Source organism: Euprymna scolopes, chromosome 19 (assembly GCF_053919585.1).
Source record: "Euprymna scolopes isolate OS-2025 chromosome 19, ASM5391958v1, whole genome shotgun sequence".
Taxonomy (NCBI): Eukaryota; Metazoa; Mollusca; class Cephalopoda; order Sepiida; family Sepiolidae; genus Euprymna; species Euprymna scolopes.
In genome coordinates, this window is record NC_136500.1 from 93,670,300 (window position 1) to 93,690,813 (window position 20,514).

The 20,514-nt window shown below is 35.9% G+C and overlaps 1 long non-coding RNA gene across 2 annotated transcripts; it reads right to left on the bottom strand.

Moving 5' to 3' along the window:
* Window positions 1–8,025: 8,025 nt before the first annotated feature.
* On the bottom strand, window positions 8,026–12,176 carry LOC145239844 (uncharacterized). Of its 2 annotated transcripts, none has more exons than XR_013862381.1 (2): window positions 11,312–12,176; window positions 8,026–8,205 (listed from the first exon to the last, which is right to left on the bottom strand). It is a non-coding gene; the product is annotated as an uncharacterized LOC145239844 (long non-coding RNA). The 2 variants fall into 2 exon arrangements; XR_013862382.1 differs by lacking the exon at window positions 11,312–12,176 and adding an exon at window positions 8,330–10,494.
* Window positions 12,177–20,514: the final 8,338 nt, after the last annotated feature.

Here is a 20,514-nt window from a genome sequence, read left to right on the forward strand (position 1 = left end):
ATATAAACAATATTTTTTAAACTAATTTCTTAATTTTACTTAAAAATAAAATGCAAACATATATAAACAAAATATTTTAGAAAATAATTTAATTTTAAATAAAAATTGATTGTAAGCATAAAGAAATTTTTTTGTAAATAATTACTGAAAAATATTGCAAAGTATTTACATAGCTGGTTCTTTGGTATAATGGGCGCCCCCCCCCTTCCAAAAAAGACAACAAACGGAAAAGGCTTTAGTGTTTTTACTATTTTAAAGCGCTCCCCCCCTTTTTTTTTTAAGTTTAAAACCCAAGTAGTGCCTAGTTGTTAATTTAGAACAACAAAGATACATGGCAGAAATTCTTCAGGGTTTATTGTAATGCTTTTATTGGGGTCAAAAAACGTTTTTCAACCGCTATATTACTTCCCATTTACTTGCCTCCCCATGAGGGCAGAGTTAGACACAAAAAAATTTTGAACATTTATTATTATTTGGCTCATGCTTTCTTTATCCATCATTTAAAGTGTCAATAATGATAGAAGCACAAGTGTCACATGTCACATGACCTAACTGTTCAGATTTTTCAGAACGAGGCTTGTCTGCTGAGCCTACTTGTTTAAGCAGTACCCAGTTTTCAATTATAACATTCTACTAAATTGAACTTTGGGGCCATCGCCGGAAAAAAAATATTGCGACTCCTCCACGTGACCGGTGAATATTTCTGTCTAAAAAAATGGATTAGGAAGAGAACACTCTTACCACATCTGTCTCATCTATCTATTTCAACCACGTTGTTTCGTTTGAAAGAATCTCAACTATAAGAAATTACGAAAAAAACTTCTTTTTTATTTTTTTTAAGAATTTGGTAAAAAATTTAAATGGTCACTTCATGAATGGATCTTTTGCAAAATTTTACGAAAAAATCTTCTTGTGAAAAGTAACAAGTTGTGTTCTTGTGGACATGCCATATCTATATCGACATGTTCAGCTTTCAAAAATGACAAGGTCTGTTGGAGATGCAGTAAATGCAAAAGCAGAGTATCAATAAGACGTAGGACATTTTTTGAACACTCTAAATTGATACTGGAAGCAACATTACAGGTAATGATTGATTTTGTGTGCCAAATGCCTGTGACCATTTCAGTTGGTTTGAATGGAATCACAAGAACTGCTATTCATGATATGAGTTTTATGTGGACATGTCGCGGTTTAAAAATCACTGTATCCATTTTTTTTTTTTTGTTTTTCTTTCTTCACCTCCGCTGTTTCTCTTCGTCTTCCTTCCCTTAAACAAAGAACGCAAAAATTTAATGCATGAACAATATCCGGTTTCAGTGAACACATTCGCTTTTACCTTTCTTTCCGTCCTTGACTCCTTTACACACGTGGGAATTCAAATCTATTAAGTTTAACATAAATAATTCAAACAATTGACTTTTTACTTTTAGACGAAATTAATTCAAATAGAATTAAAAAACTCCCAAGCTACTTTTGATTGCAAAAATTTCGTTCTGGAATTAATTAGAGTTGTTTGTTTGTCTTGTGGGAGCGACACCTCTGACATCACACTGCCTAAATGAATACAGCCAGTCTCGGCCTAGTCAGAGAGAGCTGGCTTAGGAGCAGGAGGAGTCTCCCGAAGTGCAACTGACACTACCAGTCACATCGACCGAACCCACAAGCTGAGGTATTCCCAGCAGCAGCAGTCTCGGTAGCAGTTATCAGGGCTAACCAACCAGCCCTTATCAGGGCTAATAAGTTTTTCTACCAATAATGCGAATTCATTACTGCTTGCCTCTTGAGACCCACCAGCAGCGAAATTCACTTCATTCCAGTGGCTCCTGCTCACTCCTGCTACTTCCAGTCTCTAGTGGCCTCCTGCAGCTTTCCGGCAATCTTGCCTGCACCTTGCTCCTCTGGCCTGCATCTGGCTCCCTACAGACCGTTTGTCTGTTTCTTAACACTGACACTACATTCTCAGTGTTGATCCTTCATCCATTCCTAAACACTGAACCTACGTTCTCAGTGTCTTCCATTCGCCCATACGTAAACACTAACCCATGTTCTCAGTGTCAACCGACCATTCCAGATCGCCCTTACGTCCAGCCGATCATTCCAGACTCAGCGAGCAACCTTAAACCACACTACGTCTAGAGTACCTGTTCCAGATGTCCCGTCCTTGGCCTCCTGTGACGTGCAACCTTCCAGACAGCCAGCATCCAGATCATACAATCTCAAACCTTATTTCATGCTTCCTTTACAAATAAAAGACGAACCCTCAAACAAGCTTTCTCTATTATTATTCTTTGCCTTTTTGCCGTTTACTTTTGCCCGTGTCTACCTTGTTAGTTGTTAGGTTGATTATCCTCGGATGGCCGCCCCCACAACAAGTGGTGACCCCGACATGATTACTTGACACGGGCAAATGGCTGGCAGAGAGGATGACTGAAAATACAGATGAACCCGAAATCAACTCATCAGCTCCTTTCATACAGCTTCCACTGTACAATGCAGTCAACACAAGGAGTTGGTTCATCTAACTTGAGGCGATATTTGCAGCAAGGAAAGTCACACGCTAAAACACCAAGTATACCTCAGCGGTACAAGCCCTTCCTGTGACAGTAGTGGAAGAAGTGAAAGACATCCTCCTCAACATACCCGACTAACTCCCATACATCCACCTTAAAGAAGCTGTTCTCAAGCGTATGGGATGTTCGGATGAGGACCTGTTCTCTAATGTGTCTCTGGGTGACAGAACATCATCTCAACTCCTGCGTCTTATGAAAAGTCACCTCAGAAACCACACTATGCCCGAACCCATCTTCTGAGGCCTGTGGATGGATCGGTTACCATCAAACATTACTCAAGTTCTGGCACTGATGCCAGTAGACACATCCCTGGATATTTTGGCCGATTCTGCTGACAAAATTTATTCCCAGGGCCACCAAAGTATCGACCAAGTCGAAACTATCCCTAAAAACCCCACTCAACGCTTTGATGAGACAATAGCTCAGTTAAGAGCCGTGTTCCAAGACCTGAAACTCTCCCTACTTCAGAGGCGACAAAGCCCAGCACTAAATACCCGGAATTGGACCCTGGCACCACATACCCACATTCGCAGCCATACCCGCAGCTCAAGTCGGGGACCAAGTAATAACCAAGACAAATGCTGGTACCATCAAAATTTCGGTGACCAAGCCCACAAATGCCAACCCCCCTGTAGACACCAGAAGACCCAGAGAAATGAATAAACCAGCAGGCAGTGGCAACGACCCCTGTTAGTACACAATCACAGAGTCATCTTTTTTATGTGTGGGACTGGAACAATCGCCTAAAATTCATAGTCGACACCGGTGCAGCCATCAGCGTAATAACACTCGCCAACAAATCCACCTTGAAACTCACCCCATTTCAACTTTGGGCAGCAAATGGCTTTATCATAGAAACCTACGGGAACAAGGAATTGACGCTCAATATCAACCTCAGGTGTGACCTCAAGTGGTCGTTTATTGTAGCAAAACGTAGCTTGGCACCAATTTCTTGGCATATCATAACTTGGCTGTTCACATAAAGACGAGGACCCTGTCCGACAACACAACATCTCTCAAGATTACAGGGACTCCATCATGTCTGAACACAACTAGGATTAGCATGGCAACACAGCACAGCCCATGCTATGCAGGAATTCTGGGTCAGTACAAGGACATTACCCAACCTATTAAGCCTACCAACGCTGGTGAACATCAGCCACAACATCACATCAAGACTGTTGGGCAACCTACATACTCACAATTGCAACAACTCCCTCCACACAAGTTGGCATATGCTAAGAAGGCATTTGAGGAGATGTTGGCAGACAACATCATCCGTCCCTCAGACAGTCCATATGCCTCACCACTACACTTGGTACCAAAATCTGATGGGAAATTCAGAGTCTGCGTAGATTACCAGGAACTCAATGCGTCCAATGTTCCTGACCTGTATCCTATCCCACATATTCACGATTTTGCCTTGGACTTTCAGGGGACCCATATTTTCTTGAAAATAGACTTAAGAAAGGTGTACTACAAAGTCTCAGTCAGCCCGGAGGACATCCCAAAGACAGCAGTCACAACCCCTTTTGGACTGTTTGAATTTTTAAAAATGCCCTTCGGACTGCGTAATGCGACCCAGACATTCCAGAGGTTGATAGACGAAGTTCTGCATGGTTTGGCATACATTGACGACATCCTGGTGGCCAACAGAGATGCCGATACCCATGAAGAACACCTAGAAGAAGTGTTTCGCCATCTAAGACATTATGGTCTCCGAATTAACCCAGACAAGTGCAAATTCAGTGCACAACATATAGATTTTCTTGGACACCACACAAATGCTCACGGGATCACCCCACTTCCTGCTAAGATAGAAACCATCCAGGACTTTCCAATGCTTACATCCGTGAAGCAGCTGTGCCATTTCTTGGGAATGGTGAACTTTTACCAACGATTCATTCCCTGATCCTCAAGCCTCCTCATCTCCCTGACAAATCTCCTCCAGAGGAAGAACAAAGCCATCATCCTGGAGGGTGACCAAGAAAAAGCATTTAAAGCAGAAAAACAGCCTTAGCTAACTTTGGCAAGTTAGCGCTTCTAAACAAGGACACACGGATATAGATATACCTCACAACAGATGCTTTGGATACTGGAGTGGGAGTTGTGGTAAAACATGAGTGTTGCAACCAACACCAAGCCATCACATTCTTCTCTGGAAAGCTATCACTAGCTCAGTCAAGATACAGTACCTTCTCGAAAGAGGTTCTGGCAACACATCTTGCCATAAACACCTACTGGAAGGGCGGAACTTCACTGTCTTGACTGATCACAAACCACTGACAACCTCTCTGTCAAACAACTCCAACAAGTATTCGGCGCATGAAATCAGACATCTGGACTACATCGCACAGTTCACCTCTGATATCCAATATGTCAAATTGATTGGGTATTAACATGCCTTGTGTGCCAGAAATGCAAGTTACACAGACACATGAAATACCCACCAGGCACATTCAGCAACCCAGATGCATGTTTCAGCCACATCCATATTGATATAGTTGGACCTCTACCTATGTGCCAGGATTATCAATATCTCCATCCATGGTCGACTGTTTCTCCAGGTGGCCAATCGCAGTGCCCATAAATACCTTGGCTAAAACAGTAGCAAAGACTATTCTTCAAGAGTGGATTGCAATATTTGGTGTGCCCGGCATCATCACCACCGACCACGGTGCACAGTTCCAATCATTACTCTTCCAGGAATTTACTCAACTACTTGGCGTAAAACACATCAAGACGACGGCTTACTATCATGTGCCAATGGAATAGTCTTTGGCACGGCACTCTTATTACCCGGCCAATATTTTGAGGACACTATTCTTGATCTCACATCCGCGAGTCCTTTCACTCAGGAACTACATCATAAAATGGCTCAACTGAACTACACACCACACAGGCAACCGTCATCAACAGTCCACATTCCACATAAGCTACAGGACTGTGAGTTCATTTTCATCCAAAATGATGCATTAAAGAGACCATTGACACCAACATACCAGGGTCCCTTTAAAGTCTTGAAGCGCTCACCATCGACTGAGGAAATCAAACAGACATCATTTCCATCGACAAAGTTAAGCCAGCCTTTCTGGAAAAAAACACCATCAGGAACAGAACTTGTCTCGACTCACCCAGACGCCACACCCGTCCCATCAACCATGCCATTGCAGCCAACATGTCAAGGGGTATATCGAACTCCAGAATTGTCTATCTCTTCAACTGTGATTTCCGATCTCCAATGGCTTCCAGTGCCTTCTGCAGCTTTTCAGCAACCTCGCCAGCACCTTGCTCCTCCAGCCTGCAACCTTGTCTGCACCTTGCTCCTCTGGCTTGCAATCTCGCCTGCACCTTGCTCCTCCGGTCTGCAATCTTGCCTGCACCTGGCTCCCTACCAACCATTCGTCTGTTCCTTAACACTGACCCTACATTCTCAGTGTCAACCATTCATTCATTCCTTAACAATAACCCTACATTCTCAGTGTTGATCTTTTGTCCGTTCCTAAACACTGACCCTACATTTTCAGTGTCTACCGTTCGCCCATACCTAAACACTGACCCTATGTTCTCAGTGTCCATCGACTGTTTCAGATCGCCCTTACGTTCAGCAGATCATTCCAGACTCAGCGAGCAACCTTAAACCACACTCCAGATGTCCTGTCCTTAGCCTCCTGTGATGTGCAGCCTTCCAGACAGCCAGCATCCAGATCATAAAATCTCAAACCCTATTTCACACTTCCTTTACAAATAAAAGACAAACCCTCGTCTTTAACTAAACAACCTGTGTCTGTCATTCTTCTTTGCCTTTTTGCTGTTTACTTTTGCCAACCTTGTTAGTCGTTGCGTTGATTGTCCCCAGATGGTCGGCCCTGCAACAAGTCCTCATTCACTCTTCAAGAAACATACACTTTGGCTAAATCACTAGAACGAGCAGTAAAATACTCAGAATGCTACAAAAATAGTAACAACACAATGGCTGCGCCATAAATCCATGTAGCTACTATACAGAAAAAAATTGAATCCTTTAGTGCTTGCTTCTTTTGTGGGAACCCACGTTATTTGTGGCTACAATGTCTAGCATCAAATGCAAAAAGTGTCAAAAAGAGGACATTGGGTTAAGGTATGTAGAGTTTCAGTTACTGCTGTTACACTTTATGAACTGGATCCTCCTCTGCCCCATCTCAACAGATTTGGAACAAAAATGAAAGACATTACCTTAATGAAATGTAAAATAAATAGCTATATTATTAATGCCATGGTCGATTCAGGCAGTGTAGGGACTTTCGTTAGTAAAAATTATAGAACAAGATATACTAAAAAAATACAATGAAGTGACATTAAAATTTAATAGCCCAAGGGTTGAACTTATCAAAACTGTTAACAATAATAACTTTTTTCCATCTGTAAATATTTCTTCTATGCCTCTTTCCTAAAACAACACCTTTTGCTACTAAATACTATACTATCACTAATACTAAATACTATACTATCACTAATACTAAATTTATAAAGGAGGAAACAGCTAGAATGTTAAAAGAAGGCATAATAGCACCCTCTGTGTCTCCTTAGCAATCTCAAGTATTAGTGACATCCAATGAAAATTATAAAAAAGAATGGTTGTTGAAAAGACAAAAAATTTAAATTAAGGCTAGTTGTATTTTGATTACATATTCTGAGTCTACATAAATTATGGAATCTAACACTTTTTATTTCATCAAAATATTTTAAGCCGTTGAATTTTAACAGATTTTTGTTTAATTTTTTTACACATGCTGGACTTTGTCATTTTTTCGACCATTTTGAATCCTAACAGAATGCCATATTTGGAGTTCGGTAAAATTATTAAATATAGCAGCTGAAAATCAACAGCCTTATTCAATGTGCATCAGAATAATTAAGGATGAAAATGATGATGGTATAACTTCATACTTCTTCAATAATCCCTACCTGAAATATGCAAGTCATCTTGAACAAATCTGACCGGATAATATGAAAATGGCCCAAAGCCCATATTTTTAACTCCCATAAAACGAAGAACAACCTGATATTTCAAATACCACATTAAGACTATACTACGAGGAAGCCTATTTTTTTTTTTTTTTTTTTTTGAAGTAATAGAATGAATACTTTGTCAACTATGACACTTTAGGTTTTGAAAAAAATGCATTTTCATCAAAATGTGATAAAATCTCCCAAATCCGATTAAATGTGAGTCGTAGCAAAATAGCCAGAAAATATATACCTATTCGAATACAAACATAAAAGTTCATATTTAGTTATTTTGGGGGGTGATCTTTCTATTTATCACATTTAAAAAAGGCTAAAGTTGAAAATTATACATATAAATAGGGTAGATATAAAACGGGTATGATACTTGTAGATCATTACAGAAAATGCCACAGAGATAAAAAAAAAAAAAAAGACGCTTGTGAAAAACATAACAAGACGATGTGGAAATATCTCAGAACATGTTTATTAATTAGATAATCTTTTATGCGTTTTGCCAAGTTTAATCAGCATCTTCAGACAGACTATCTGTGAAAAGTGAAGAAACATCCAGTCAATTCCAAGTCTTCATAGTGAGTCAGTGTGTGGCTTTATTTGCATGTTAATCCTATTTTCTGACAACTTTCACCTGAAAAGAGAAATGCAATTTTTACTGTGTATTCAATCACACATTTTTGGAGGAAATTCAAATTTCAAATCATGTACATTTTTGGAGGAACTTCAAATATCCATGTCAAATTTACAGTACTTACCTATGAAGTCTATATTGATAACATTGGTGTAGAATGCTGGATGATCTGCTGTTGAGCAAGCCTGAACTTGCACTAAAATTCTCTCGACTAAGGTTTGTACCAGTTGACACAGTTTAATATTCAAATTTAAAATTGTTAAATACAATTTAGGTGCGCAGTGCAATTGATTGTTTCGGCGCGTTAAAAAAATGAAAAATGACACCCACGCAAATTCCGGCGTGACCTTTATATACCAAAGGTGCGGACGTAGTTGAAAGCACCCCATGTGATGTCTTCCGTCCAATGGAATTCCTCCTAGGACATATTTTAAAACTGATTTTCTAGAGCTCGTTTGGAGCCGATCAAATCATATATAAACATGCACAAACACAAAATCTATCTCTTTAGTCTCTTAGCCTTTCGAGCATTCTTTCGTCTCTTTAAACTCTTCCGACTCATTCAACGCTTTCTCATTAGGACTTGCCACGCGTGCAAACATCAATTATTTCATTTCCACTGCTCCGCGCATTAATACTCTCTTTTAACAGATGAACATTAATATTGTCTCTGTTACATATTTGAACATTCAAAGAAAACAAAAAAAGAGACTCTCCATCTTTCATATGAACTCAAAAAAAAAGAACTCTGAAATATTGAGAACTATGTTTTGCTTGTTATTGTTTGTTATTTCTATTCCGGAAATAAACCTCCGTTTGTGTTGCACATAAGATTTCTTATTTTCATTTTTATTATTTGTGGAGGAAGTCAGTTCCCAAAAAAAGGCCAGGCGACCCCCACAGGTTTTCCACTTATTGGTAGAATAAACTGGGAACAATTTTTGGAAGCCAGGCGATAACGGTAGCCCATGATTCCTCATATTTTTCCTTCAAGAAATAAACTTGAAGGATAATTTTATTGGAACATTCCACTTTAGGTAATGACATCCTTCCTCCACGTCCTTTTGCCATGAAACATTGCTGTAAATAGGTTTGTACATCATCATCTCAAAACACAAAATTAAAAGAAATCCATTATTTGTCACATTCTGTCAAGGTAATGCTTGGATAACTGCTCCATCAGTTATGCCCTATATTTTCTTATCAGTTTCAATATTTTTATAGTATGGAGAAATGATCATATGTAATTTACAGAAAAATATATATTCATTTAATACTGCCTTCTGACGTCAGATCGACAAACAATAAGCATGTTATTGTTATTTAATAGAAAAACAAGCAAACAAATGTTGGTTTCAGAGTTTTATACTCACTGTGCCCCAGAAAATTGCATTTTTTTGGCGGGGGGGGGTGTCTTTGGTTAAACTCCCTATCGTAAATCCTGATACCCTGCATCACTACAGAACATTATGCTGCTAATAATGTTATAAATCACTGCGACTGTATTCAGGTGCTAGCCTAAATAATATTAAAAAATAGTGTAAGCGGTGTATTTTTCAAGATATTTTACTTCACCTTGAAAATTGAGTAAAAATGCCCCATTATTGTGTAAATATTTTCATTACAAAATAATTTTTGAAAAAAAAAAAAAAAAAAGTTTTGAAAAGCGGAATATCCGTAGTAGGTGAAAAAAAATGTTAGTATAGTTATTCATAACAGAACTACCGTTTTCGAAAAGAGACAAAATTGAGTTAATCAACGACTGTAAATAAACAGTACAGTAACACGTGAATTCGCCATGATGGTGGCTTTCTTCCATAACTGACTTGCGATAAAAATCTTCATTTAACAAAATATACCTGGCAAATATGACATATAATCTTACATAAAATTAATATTAATGTCTTATCGTTATATTAAATTAATTTCAGCTGAATACTACGCCGAAAAAGTACCTTTTTAGACAACATTTCAACATAAACAATGACAGCATGCGATAAATAAAACTATTCACAAGCGATCGAATATCTTTTTCGAATGACCAATTTAAAACATTCAAAACATTTAAAATATACATATATCTTATATAGAATGTGTTAAAATGAATCCTTTCTCGATATATTTCGTCCATAGACGTCATGCTGATGGAATATTAGTTGGCTATGTTAGGATAAAAGAATTCAGTTATCAATGGTTGACGCGGCAATTTTAAATGCACGTGGTGGCTATAATTAAAGTAATTTTCATCGTAAATGCGTCATAGTTTCGAATTATATTTTATTTTAGTTTTATAGATTATTGAATGATCTTTATATATATATATATATATATATATATATATATATATATATATATATATCATTACTTTATTTTTATTAGATTTGTTTGAATTATTCAATCAAACTTTTCATTTGTATTTTTCACCTTCCAAAATTTTATTAACAAAATTGCTTGAAGTAACCAAACTGGCCCGTTATTTAAACTGTAAATGTTACTCGCGCATTATCATACACGTAAAAATAAATGGCACAGACTTAAAGTACATAGAATAAGCTTTTATTTGGTATGCATTTTATTTTAGTTAAGATTATAAAAAATAATAATAGAGCTATTTAAAAACGACTTTTTTTTGCGTTTTGCGAGGATTTTCAGCAGATAGCAGGCTGCTGTTGACATACCTAATTATAGCGATATGATAAACAGATTTGCTGAACTTGATGCCTATTCTATGCCTAACATTGCAAAAATGGTGGAAAATGTAGTACAATCTTTTCACACTGGATCTCTGGTCGGCTTATCACCAGATTCCGATTAATCCCATTACTCACATTGATACATTGCTTTTAAGTTATGCGGAAAATTATATGAATTTACCCTTTTTCTCTTTAGTGTCGTTTAAGTCGACAACATCGTTGATAAAGAAAAATTATCAAATACATTTGTGTTCATGGACAATGTTACCATCAGTGGGAAAACTCAAAGGAACATAACTATAATCTCCAAAGATTCTATGATGTAGTGAAAAAGTACAATATCACTTTAAATTAGAATAGAAGTACTGGACCGTATAAAACAATGAGAAAAATAAAGTTGATTTTGAACATACCTGTTATTCGTAGGATAGATGAATTTTTTACCGACCCTAGGACGGGTGTTATATTATTTACTTTTAAGAGTCTGTTCTTATCTACTTTTCTAGCTGGATGTGTTCTCTAACTTCTTCAACTTCTTTTATTTAACTGTCTTGTTTACAGGCCATAATTATCAAGCCTCTTATCAGGTTGTATTTATCAAGCCATGACCGTCTAGTTAAATGTCTCTGAGTGTTTATATGTGTGAATTACATATAACACAAATACATCAACATGACGTGACGTACCTGGCTCTGCTTGGCTGTGGAGGACTCTTCATCGATCATCCTGGGAGCTGATTCTGCCAACCAAAGACAAACGCATACCAAACAAGCACAAGATGATGATTGCTGTTTTATATATATTTTTTATTCCACTCCACAGATATTATCTTAGAAGACTAGAGTGGACCAGCGATCTTGCATGCGGACAAACCATTGCCCCCTTTTTGAGGAAACCTTGATTCTCACATCTTGTCTCTTTCGTATCTAGGAATCAACTCAAATCAAATTAACTAAATTTCCCCAAACCGGAACTTTTTCTGATGCCAACAACCATTCTTTTAATTATCTTTTTTTATTTTATTTTGTTTAAAACAAAAACTTCCACTGCTGGTAGTAATGAAAAAATAATAAAATATTTGATTTTGAACTTCTAGTAAAACTAAAATCTATAGATCACCTTTCTCACAAATGTGTTTTTACTTTTCAAAAAATGTATGCACATATAATATTTGCTTTTATGCACATATAACATTTGCTTTTATGCACATATAATATTTGCTTTTATGCACATATAACATTTGCTTTTATGCACATATAACATTTGCTTTTATGCACATATAACATTTGCTTTTATGCACATATAACATTTGCTTTTATGCACATATAACATTTGCTTTTATGCACATATAATATTTGCTTTTATGCACATATAATATTTGCTTTTATGCACATATAATATTTGCTTTTATGCACATATAACATTTGCTTTTATGCACATATAATATTTGCTTTTATGCACATATAACATTTGCTTTTATGCACATATAACATTTGCTTTTATGCACATATAACATTTGCTTTTATGCACATATAACATTTGCTTTTATGCACATATAACATTTGCTTTTATGCACATATAACATTTGCTTTTATGCACATATAACATTTGCTTTTATGCACATATAACATTTGCTTTTATGCACATATAATATTTGCTTTTATGCACATATAATATTTGCTTTTATGCACATATAACATTTGCTTTTATGCACATATAACATTTGCTTTTATGCACATATAACATTTGCTTTTATGCACATATATTATTTGCTTTTATGCACATATAACATTTGCTTTTATGCACATATAACATTTGCTTTTATGCACATATAATATTTGCTTTTATGCACATATAACATTTGCTTTTATGCACATATAACATTTGCTTTTATGCACATATAACATTTGCTTTTATGCACATATAATATTTGCTTTTATGCACATATAATATTTGCTTTTATGCACATATAACATTTGCTTTTATGCACATATAACATTTGCTTTTATGCACATATAACATTTGCTTTTATGCACATATAACATTTGCTTTTATGCACATATAATATTTGCTTTTATGCACATATAACATTTGCTTTTATGCACATATAACATTTGCTTTTATGCACATATAACATTTGCTTTTATGCACATATAACATTTGCTTTTATGCACATATAATATTTGCTTTTATGCACATATAATATTTGCTTTTATGCACATATAACATTTGCTTTTATGCACATATAACATTTGCTTTTATGCACATATAACATTTGCTTTTATGCACATATAACATTTGCTTTTATGCACATATAACATTTGCTTTTATGCACATATAACATTTGCTTTTATGCACATATAACATTTGCTTTTATGCACATATAATATTTGCTTTTATGCACATATAACATTTGCTTTTATGCACATATAACATTTGCTTTTATGCACATATAACATTTGCTTTTATGCACATATAACATTTGCTTTTATGCACATATAACATTTGCTTTTATGCACATATAACATTTGCTTTTATGCACATATAATATTTGCTTTTATGCACATATAACATTTGCTTTTATGCACATATAACATTTGCTTTTATGCACATATAACATTTGCTTTTATGCACATATAACATTTGCTTTTATGGTAAGTGGGCAAAAATAACTTTACAGTTAAATATTTAGAGACTTGTAAAGAATTGATAATTTGCAGTGTGAATGGTCTTCCATAAATGTACCTATGGAATTTTAACATTGCAAAAATGATACCCAACACCTCTTTCCTGATTTGTGAGTACTGTCCCTTGGTGGGTAACAATGTTCCTCAAACATGTGCAACTGACTTTTTTGTGCCGTTCGGCATTTTGTGTAGTATACATGCTTCAATGCCATATGAACTCGCATCACTCGCTATGATAATATCCAACTTTCAGTCATAGGGCATCAGAAAAACTTCTGACATTAAAATTTTTTTCATTTTTTTTTTATGCTGTCTGACATTCGGGTGTCCAGTTCTAGGAATTTTTTCTTCGTTTAGCGAGCACACGTAAGTAGTGCATGTTTTTGATGAATACCTGATAGTAATTTGCCAATCCCAAAAAACTTTGGCGAGCATGTACATCAGCAAGAGCAAGCATGTCTCGAATGGCTGTAGTTCTCTTTGAATCCGGTCGTTTTCCATGTTCATCAATGATATGGCTCAGGTATCTGATTTCATTCATGAAGAAATCGCAATTTGATTCTTTTTAATCCTTATTCTTGGATTCTTTCGAAAACTTTATGAATATGTTTCCGATGTTGTTCCGAGGATTTGCTAGCTATTATCATATCATCCAGGAAGGCTGTTTCGAAGTCCAACCTGGTTATCATATTGAACATAATTTGTTGGAAAACAGCCGTCACGACATTGATTCTAACTGCAAGCCTTTTGACTTTGTATAGACCCCTTTGAGCTTGTCTCCTCTACTTTGATTTGTAAATACACATCGCTCAAGTCAACTTTAGAAAATATTTTTCCTATGTTCAGTTTCGTAAATACCTTCCTCAGAGTGGGGAGAGAATACTGATGGTCCCATAAAGCATTATTGAGACCTGTTGATTTTTTTTTGTACATAAACCGTTGGTGCTGCCTCATTCATTAAAATCAGTTCTTGTTAATATTCTTGCATTTTCCAGTCTGTCTAATTCTTTATTAATATTTTCCAAAGACACAAAAGGTGCATTTCTCTTTTTTTAAAAAGTGGGTCGAGTATTTTCTTTCACATCAAATTTTTTCTTCATTTTCGTGCACCTGCCTAACCACGCTTAAAAAACTTTGGGAAAGTTTTGTTTTAATTTGGTTTTTTATTCTTCTGCATTTGATTTCATACTTTCGATTTTCTAACAGAAAGTATAAATTGAACAGTCTCAAAAATTAAAACTGCTCATCTAATCTGTTCTGAGGAAATTGATTGTTTTTTTTCAGAACATTCACCTTCAATTTTTTAATAGTCTTGTTTAAATTTACTGGCAAACATACTTCCCAAATAAAATCAGTTTTATTTTCAGTCACTGTGCATGCTGACTATACAGTATTTTTCAAATGCGGTTTAAGTTTTTGCCATGTATGCAAATTTATAATTGACAGATCAGATTCAGTGTCTAGCTGTAATTTCACGGTTTTGTTAAATATCTTGCGTAAATTCTCACCAGACTTTTCACTAGATTTTATCCGTCTGACTATTTTTAAATTTTTTTCTATTTTGATAATGCCATATTTTGTGACCAAGTTTGCAACAATTTTGACAATTTATTTTTTTTTAAATGGCCAAATTTTTCCCAATGCTGTATTGGTAACATGGTCTAGGGGGTAATTTTTCTTGTTTTTGAAAAGTCTGTTTGCTTTTAACCTGTGAGTAGCCATTTTAATTTTTCTTTTTATGGAAATAATCCTTTGTTTTATACAGTAACGGGAATTTTATCATGACATCCAATGAAGGTTATCCAATTGCACAATAAGAAGGAAAAAACAAAAACAAAAGAATACCATGATAAACAAGAATTTTTTTTTAATACATGGGAAGGTAAATAGGGAAAGAAAGGTATAGTCAGTTTTATATTCACCAATAACAGTGTCTGCCAAATTAGTCCCTCTGACGGTTCTTAAAGAACTCCATTAACAATATTGTAAGGGATAGTAGGGGTAAGAATATAGGTGTAGTCAGCGTTTACTGCGTGTCAAAGAACTTAAATAAAACACGTCAACACTTAATCTTTTTAAAAGAGAGTGTATGTAAATTACCTCCCTTGCGTCATTAACTTAAATGTTCTCATTCGAGAAAATTCCAAGCCTCTTGGTTCTGTAATCTAAGAAAATAATCCAAATCTTCTGTGGTGTAATGTATTTCTATAGAAGATTTCTTGGTTCCTTTTGATTTGTGAATTCTAACGCCTCACTGGAGTTAGTGTTCTTTTTTACAAGACCAATTTTAGGCCTTAAAATAGTTCTTTCTTCCTCAGTGAAGGGATCATTGTAATTTCGTTTACAACTCTGATTTTTTTTAAACAGTCTTTTCTGACTAATTCTGTGTCGTCTTCCTTGACGAATCTTGATTGTAGAAAAAGAAAGCAAACTGCTGGTTTCTCTTGTTTAAACTTGCGATTTTAATGTCTTTTCTCTTGACGCAGGATAGCGAGTTGACTTCTTTTTCTCTTGTTCAAACTTGCCAACATCTCCTTTTATCAATCGAAAGGCACGCATTCAACATGCAATATAATAAGCAGTAGCAGCACAAGATACACCAAGAAAGTGGGGGTAAAGAAGGGGAGGGAGAGAGAAGGAAAGACAGAAGGTGGAAAATAAAATTTCTATAACTGAGACTGAACATACTTTTTTTTCTTTTTTTTTTTGGAGGCGTCATTTTTAGAAGTGTACTTTAGTTTTCTACATAAGTGCTGCCCAACTCCTCAATGATTTTGAGTCACTTCTCATGTTTAAAATGGTTTGGAAATCCTCTGCAAGTTTCTGCAAAGTGAGATTAGGTTCGTTTTTTAGTTTTGTCAATACTCTCTGTCTTATCTCAGCATATTTTGCAGACACAAGCCTTTGCACAAAAATGAGACATTTGAAATCATCAGTTGACAATTCCGCTAGATTGAAATTGTTGCAATGCTTGTTAACAACCAATATGAACGTTAAATAATCTTTTTCATCCCACACAGCCATCTCTTATGAAAAAGAGATGTAATTGGACTAGAAAGTTCTGAAAGTAACTTAACAGTTTCCGTGAACTGCAGATCCATAATCTTTTTAGGAAGAATACATCATTTGCTTGTTGTTTAGGTATCCTGTAATGTCCATCCATCGGATGGATAAGAAATTGACTGTGTTGACGACTTCAAATACCTAGGAGGCTATTTCAAAGGCGAACATGATATAAATGTTAGTATCGCGCTGGCATGGAGTGCACTCCATTCTTTACAGAAAGTATGAAATCTCCAATCAAAAAAGAAACCAAGACCAAGGTTTTCAAAGCCTGCATAGAGTCAATCCTTTTGTATGGTTCAGAATCATGGATGCTAATTGTATTGTGCCAAAAACATCTCGATAGTATCAGAATACTTTGACAAGCCTACAACATATCCTGGAAAAGTGACCCAACAAACAAGTCATTGTATGGTTCCCTACCTCATGTTTCCAACATTGTGAGACAGAGACGTCTAGTCTTGCCGGTCATATTAGTCACCATGATGAACCGTCAGGAACGCTACTACTTTTGACTCCAGACTCAAAAAGGAGAGTTGGACATCCATGTGTAACACTGAAATCCATTATTGAAAAGAAAACTAGTCTGGCAGGGACTAAGCTGGTTGTTACAGTGGCCGACCGAGAACTCTGACAATTGGAATTTGTTCACATTTCACCTACGTCTACTGGCATTGGATGAAACAACAAAAGTAACCTCACATCATATCATATTGATAAGAAAGTTCTTGCGGGTTTTAACTTTTAAATTTTCAGCTCAAACAAACATTTGTTGATCGCAATAAGTGCCATCAGAACCAACACTTTTGTCAATGCAAAGCCATTTTATTTACAATAGTAACGTCAAAATCTTGTGTTCTGGTGGCGATGAATGCGGTGAAGGCGTTTTTGATATCACTTAGGTTTTTGAAGCATTTCTCACACACTGCCGAGACGCTTGAAAAAGTATTAGTTGGTAAGAGAAAGGTCTGGAGAGTATGGCGGATGCGCAGTGGCGGCTCGTGTCTAAGATTAGTGGGGGTGCTGTTTTAAAGAAAATACCTATTGTTTTAATATTGTGTAAAAATAAAACAAACATAAAAAATATAATTTATACGTATGCACACGTATAAAAATACAATAACTTAAAGGAATCCTAAATAGATGTTAATATTTTAAATATTTTACTTATTACATTCATTTGAAAGTAAACTTCATTCTTCTTGTTTTAATTTGTGAGAAAAGATTGATAATTTTCTCCTTAACTTCTGAATAACTGCTGAAGAACGTTTTTTTCAATTGAAAGCACTGCAAGTGCATTTAGTCTTTCGCAACCCATGGTGTTCCTTAGAAAAGTTTTTATTCTTTTCAGAGTTGAAAAACAACGTTCTATCTCTTATGTAGTCATGGGAATTGTCAAGATAATTTTTATGAGTTTTTGATTTCACTAAGAACATCGTTTAAATTGTTTTCCAAAATAAATTTCAGAAGATCAATTACTTTTCAATACTCATGGATATCTGACCTACTATAAAATATTTCTAGCTCAGTTTCAAACTTTTCTTTGTCAATCATGGGATATGCTTCAGTTGTCAAGGATATCTCTTCTGTAGGTAGTTTTTTTTTCTTAAAACTAGCAAAGCTTATCTTGTAAAACAATTTAGCAAGTATTAAATGTTTAGTTGAAGAATATCTGTCCGTTATATCAACAGATATATAGTCACACAGTTCTTTAGCTTCGCCCTTGAGTGTTTGTGAAGGATTTTCACAGTATTTGGTGTTTCTTATCTCTAAAATAGCAGTTTTGAAATTTGTTATGTATTACTTGACTTTATATATGCTAATTTCCCGAGAATTAATTTCAACATGAGACATAATTTTATGAAATAGCTCAAACCAAAATATGAAATTTTCATCGCTCAAATATTTCAGAATTCCTGTCGCTTCTGCAACGGTTTCATCTACATATGATGTTGACTGAATTTCAGTGACAGTTTTTTATGCTTGAACATTTTCATGAACTCTATTTATGTATGTTAAAGTTCCACCTTGTGGCGGATACACATAGAATGCTTACATCTAGATGCTTCTTGAAAAATGAACAGACGCTGTGGTGATCCAGAAAAGAAAGTCGGAATAGCCAAAATGTTAGAGATAAATATTCTAGCATTTTGTGTAATGCTTGCTGCATTCCTCATTATTAAATTAAGTTGATGCGCATAACAGTGAAATGCGCATTACTATAAACTGCTTTTATTTTTGCCTGAGCACCAGCTTTTTTGCCTTTCATGACATTTGCATCATCAAATGTCTGAGCTATCAGTTTTTGGCGATTCCCTTGAAGGATTATATCCAATTGTTGTAGAATACATTTTGATATCCCATCAGCGGTTTGGTTTTCTGGAATAAAGAATCCCCAAATGCGTTCAAGTATTTTTTCATCCAAGACGTACTGTAAAACAATGATCATTTGTGTATGTTCAGACACATCTGTTGTATCGTCAGCCATGACAGCTACAAAGGAAGCTTTGCTAATTTCTGCCCTTATTTCATCACGGTATATTTGTAAAAGACAATCAAGTATGTCATTCTGAATAGTCTTAGAAACACCTTTGAAGACATTACTGGTTTCTAAGTGATTCTTTAAATCTGGATCTAATTAAGATGCAAAATTTAAAAAACCTCTAAATACACTTGGATTTACTGAATCATCTTTTTCATCATGTCCTTGTAAGGGAGTTTCAAAGTTCCCACAAAAGAAAATACAATCTATTATTTTAGATAAAATTTCACGGTTCTTCTTAACATTCGTGTTATGATGATTGATTGAAAGTCTGCAGGCCTCACTAAGTTTTTCTTTAATATTTATGGTCCCCAAAATTGATAGGGAAACTACATTGTCAACGTGCTTCTCATGCTTTTCAGTTCTATCTTTCATTTTGCTAATAGTTCTGAAACTATCTTTTGTCCATGTTACATCACCCCCAACAACAAACAAGGAAAGCAGAACAATGCCTTTTTTAGTTCACAGCCGCAAAGCCAACTTTTCCGTTGGTACCATTAAAGCTACAAATATACACTTTGTTGTTGCCTGGCTGAGATATTTGAATATCAGGCGTTGAACGGCTTCTTTTCTTAATTTCAACTTTATCATGGAGAGACAGCTGTGAAAACTCAATCTGTTGAAGTTCATTTACCGTCGCAGAAGTTATTTCTTGGGGATGCAAGGAGACCATGGTTACATTCTTTTTATATCAATTGTATTGGGAAAGGTAAGTACTAGGTAGTCTATTAGTAGAATAGCAATTAGGGTAGAAGAAATACAATGTTTACGTGATCTTCTTGCGATTCCGATAGGGTTATAAGAGTAGTGGTAGATGGACAAAAATCGGAGGCCTGCAATATAAATGCTGGGGTCCCTCAGGGGTCAATCCTGGGCCCAACTCTCTTCCTGATCTACATCAATGACCTCCCTAAACACATACTTAAATCATTCGTTGACATCTATGCTGATGACACGACCATCTACAGCAACACATCAAAGACTGTAAATGACAAAGTTCTCTCTGATTCTCTCTCCTCTGATCTCGAGCGCGTGGTTCAGTGGGGGAGGATGTGGCTGGTTACCTTTAATGCATCCAAAACCAAACTCCTATCCTTACATCATCAACGCTCTGATCCCCAGCTGGCATCAATTGTGATGGATGGCTCTCGTCTGGGTGAGGCCCCGTGTTTTGACAAGCTTCTGGGTTTGACCTTTACTCCTGATCTGAAATGGAACACGTACATCAAGTCTGTTGCCAAGGTCGCTGGAAAGATGGTGGGATCCTTCTACCGCTCCAGAAGATATCTCACTACTGATGCAATTCTCTATCTATATAAAAGCC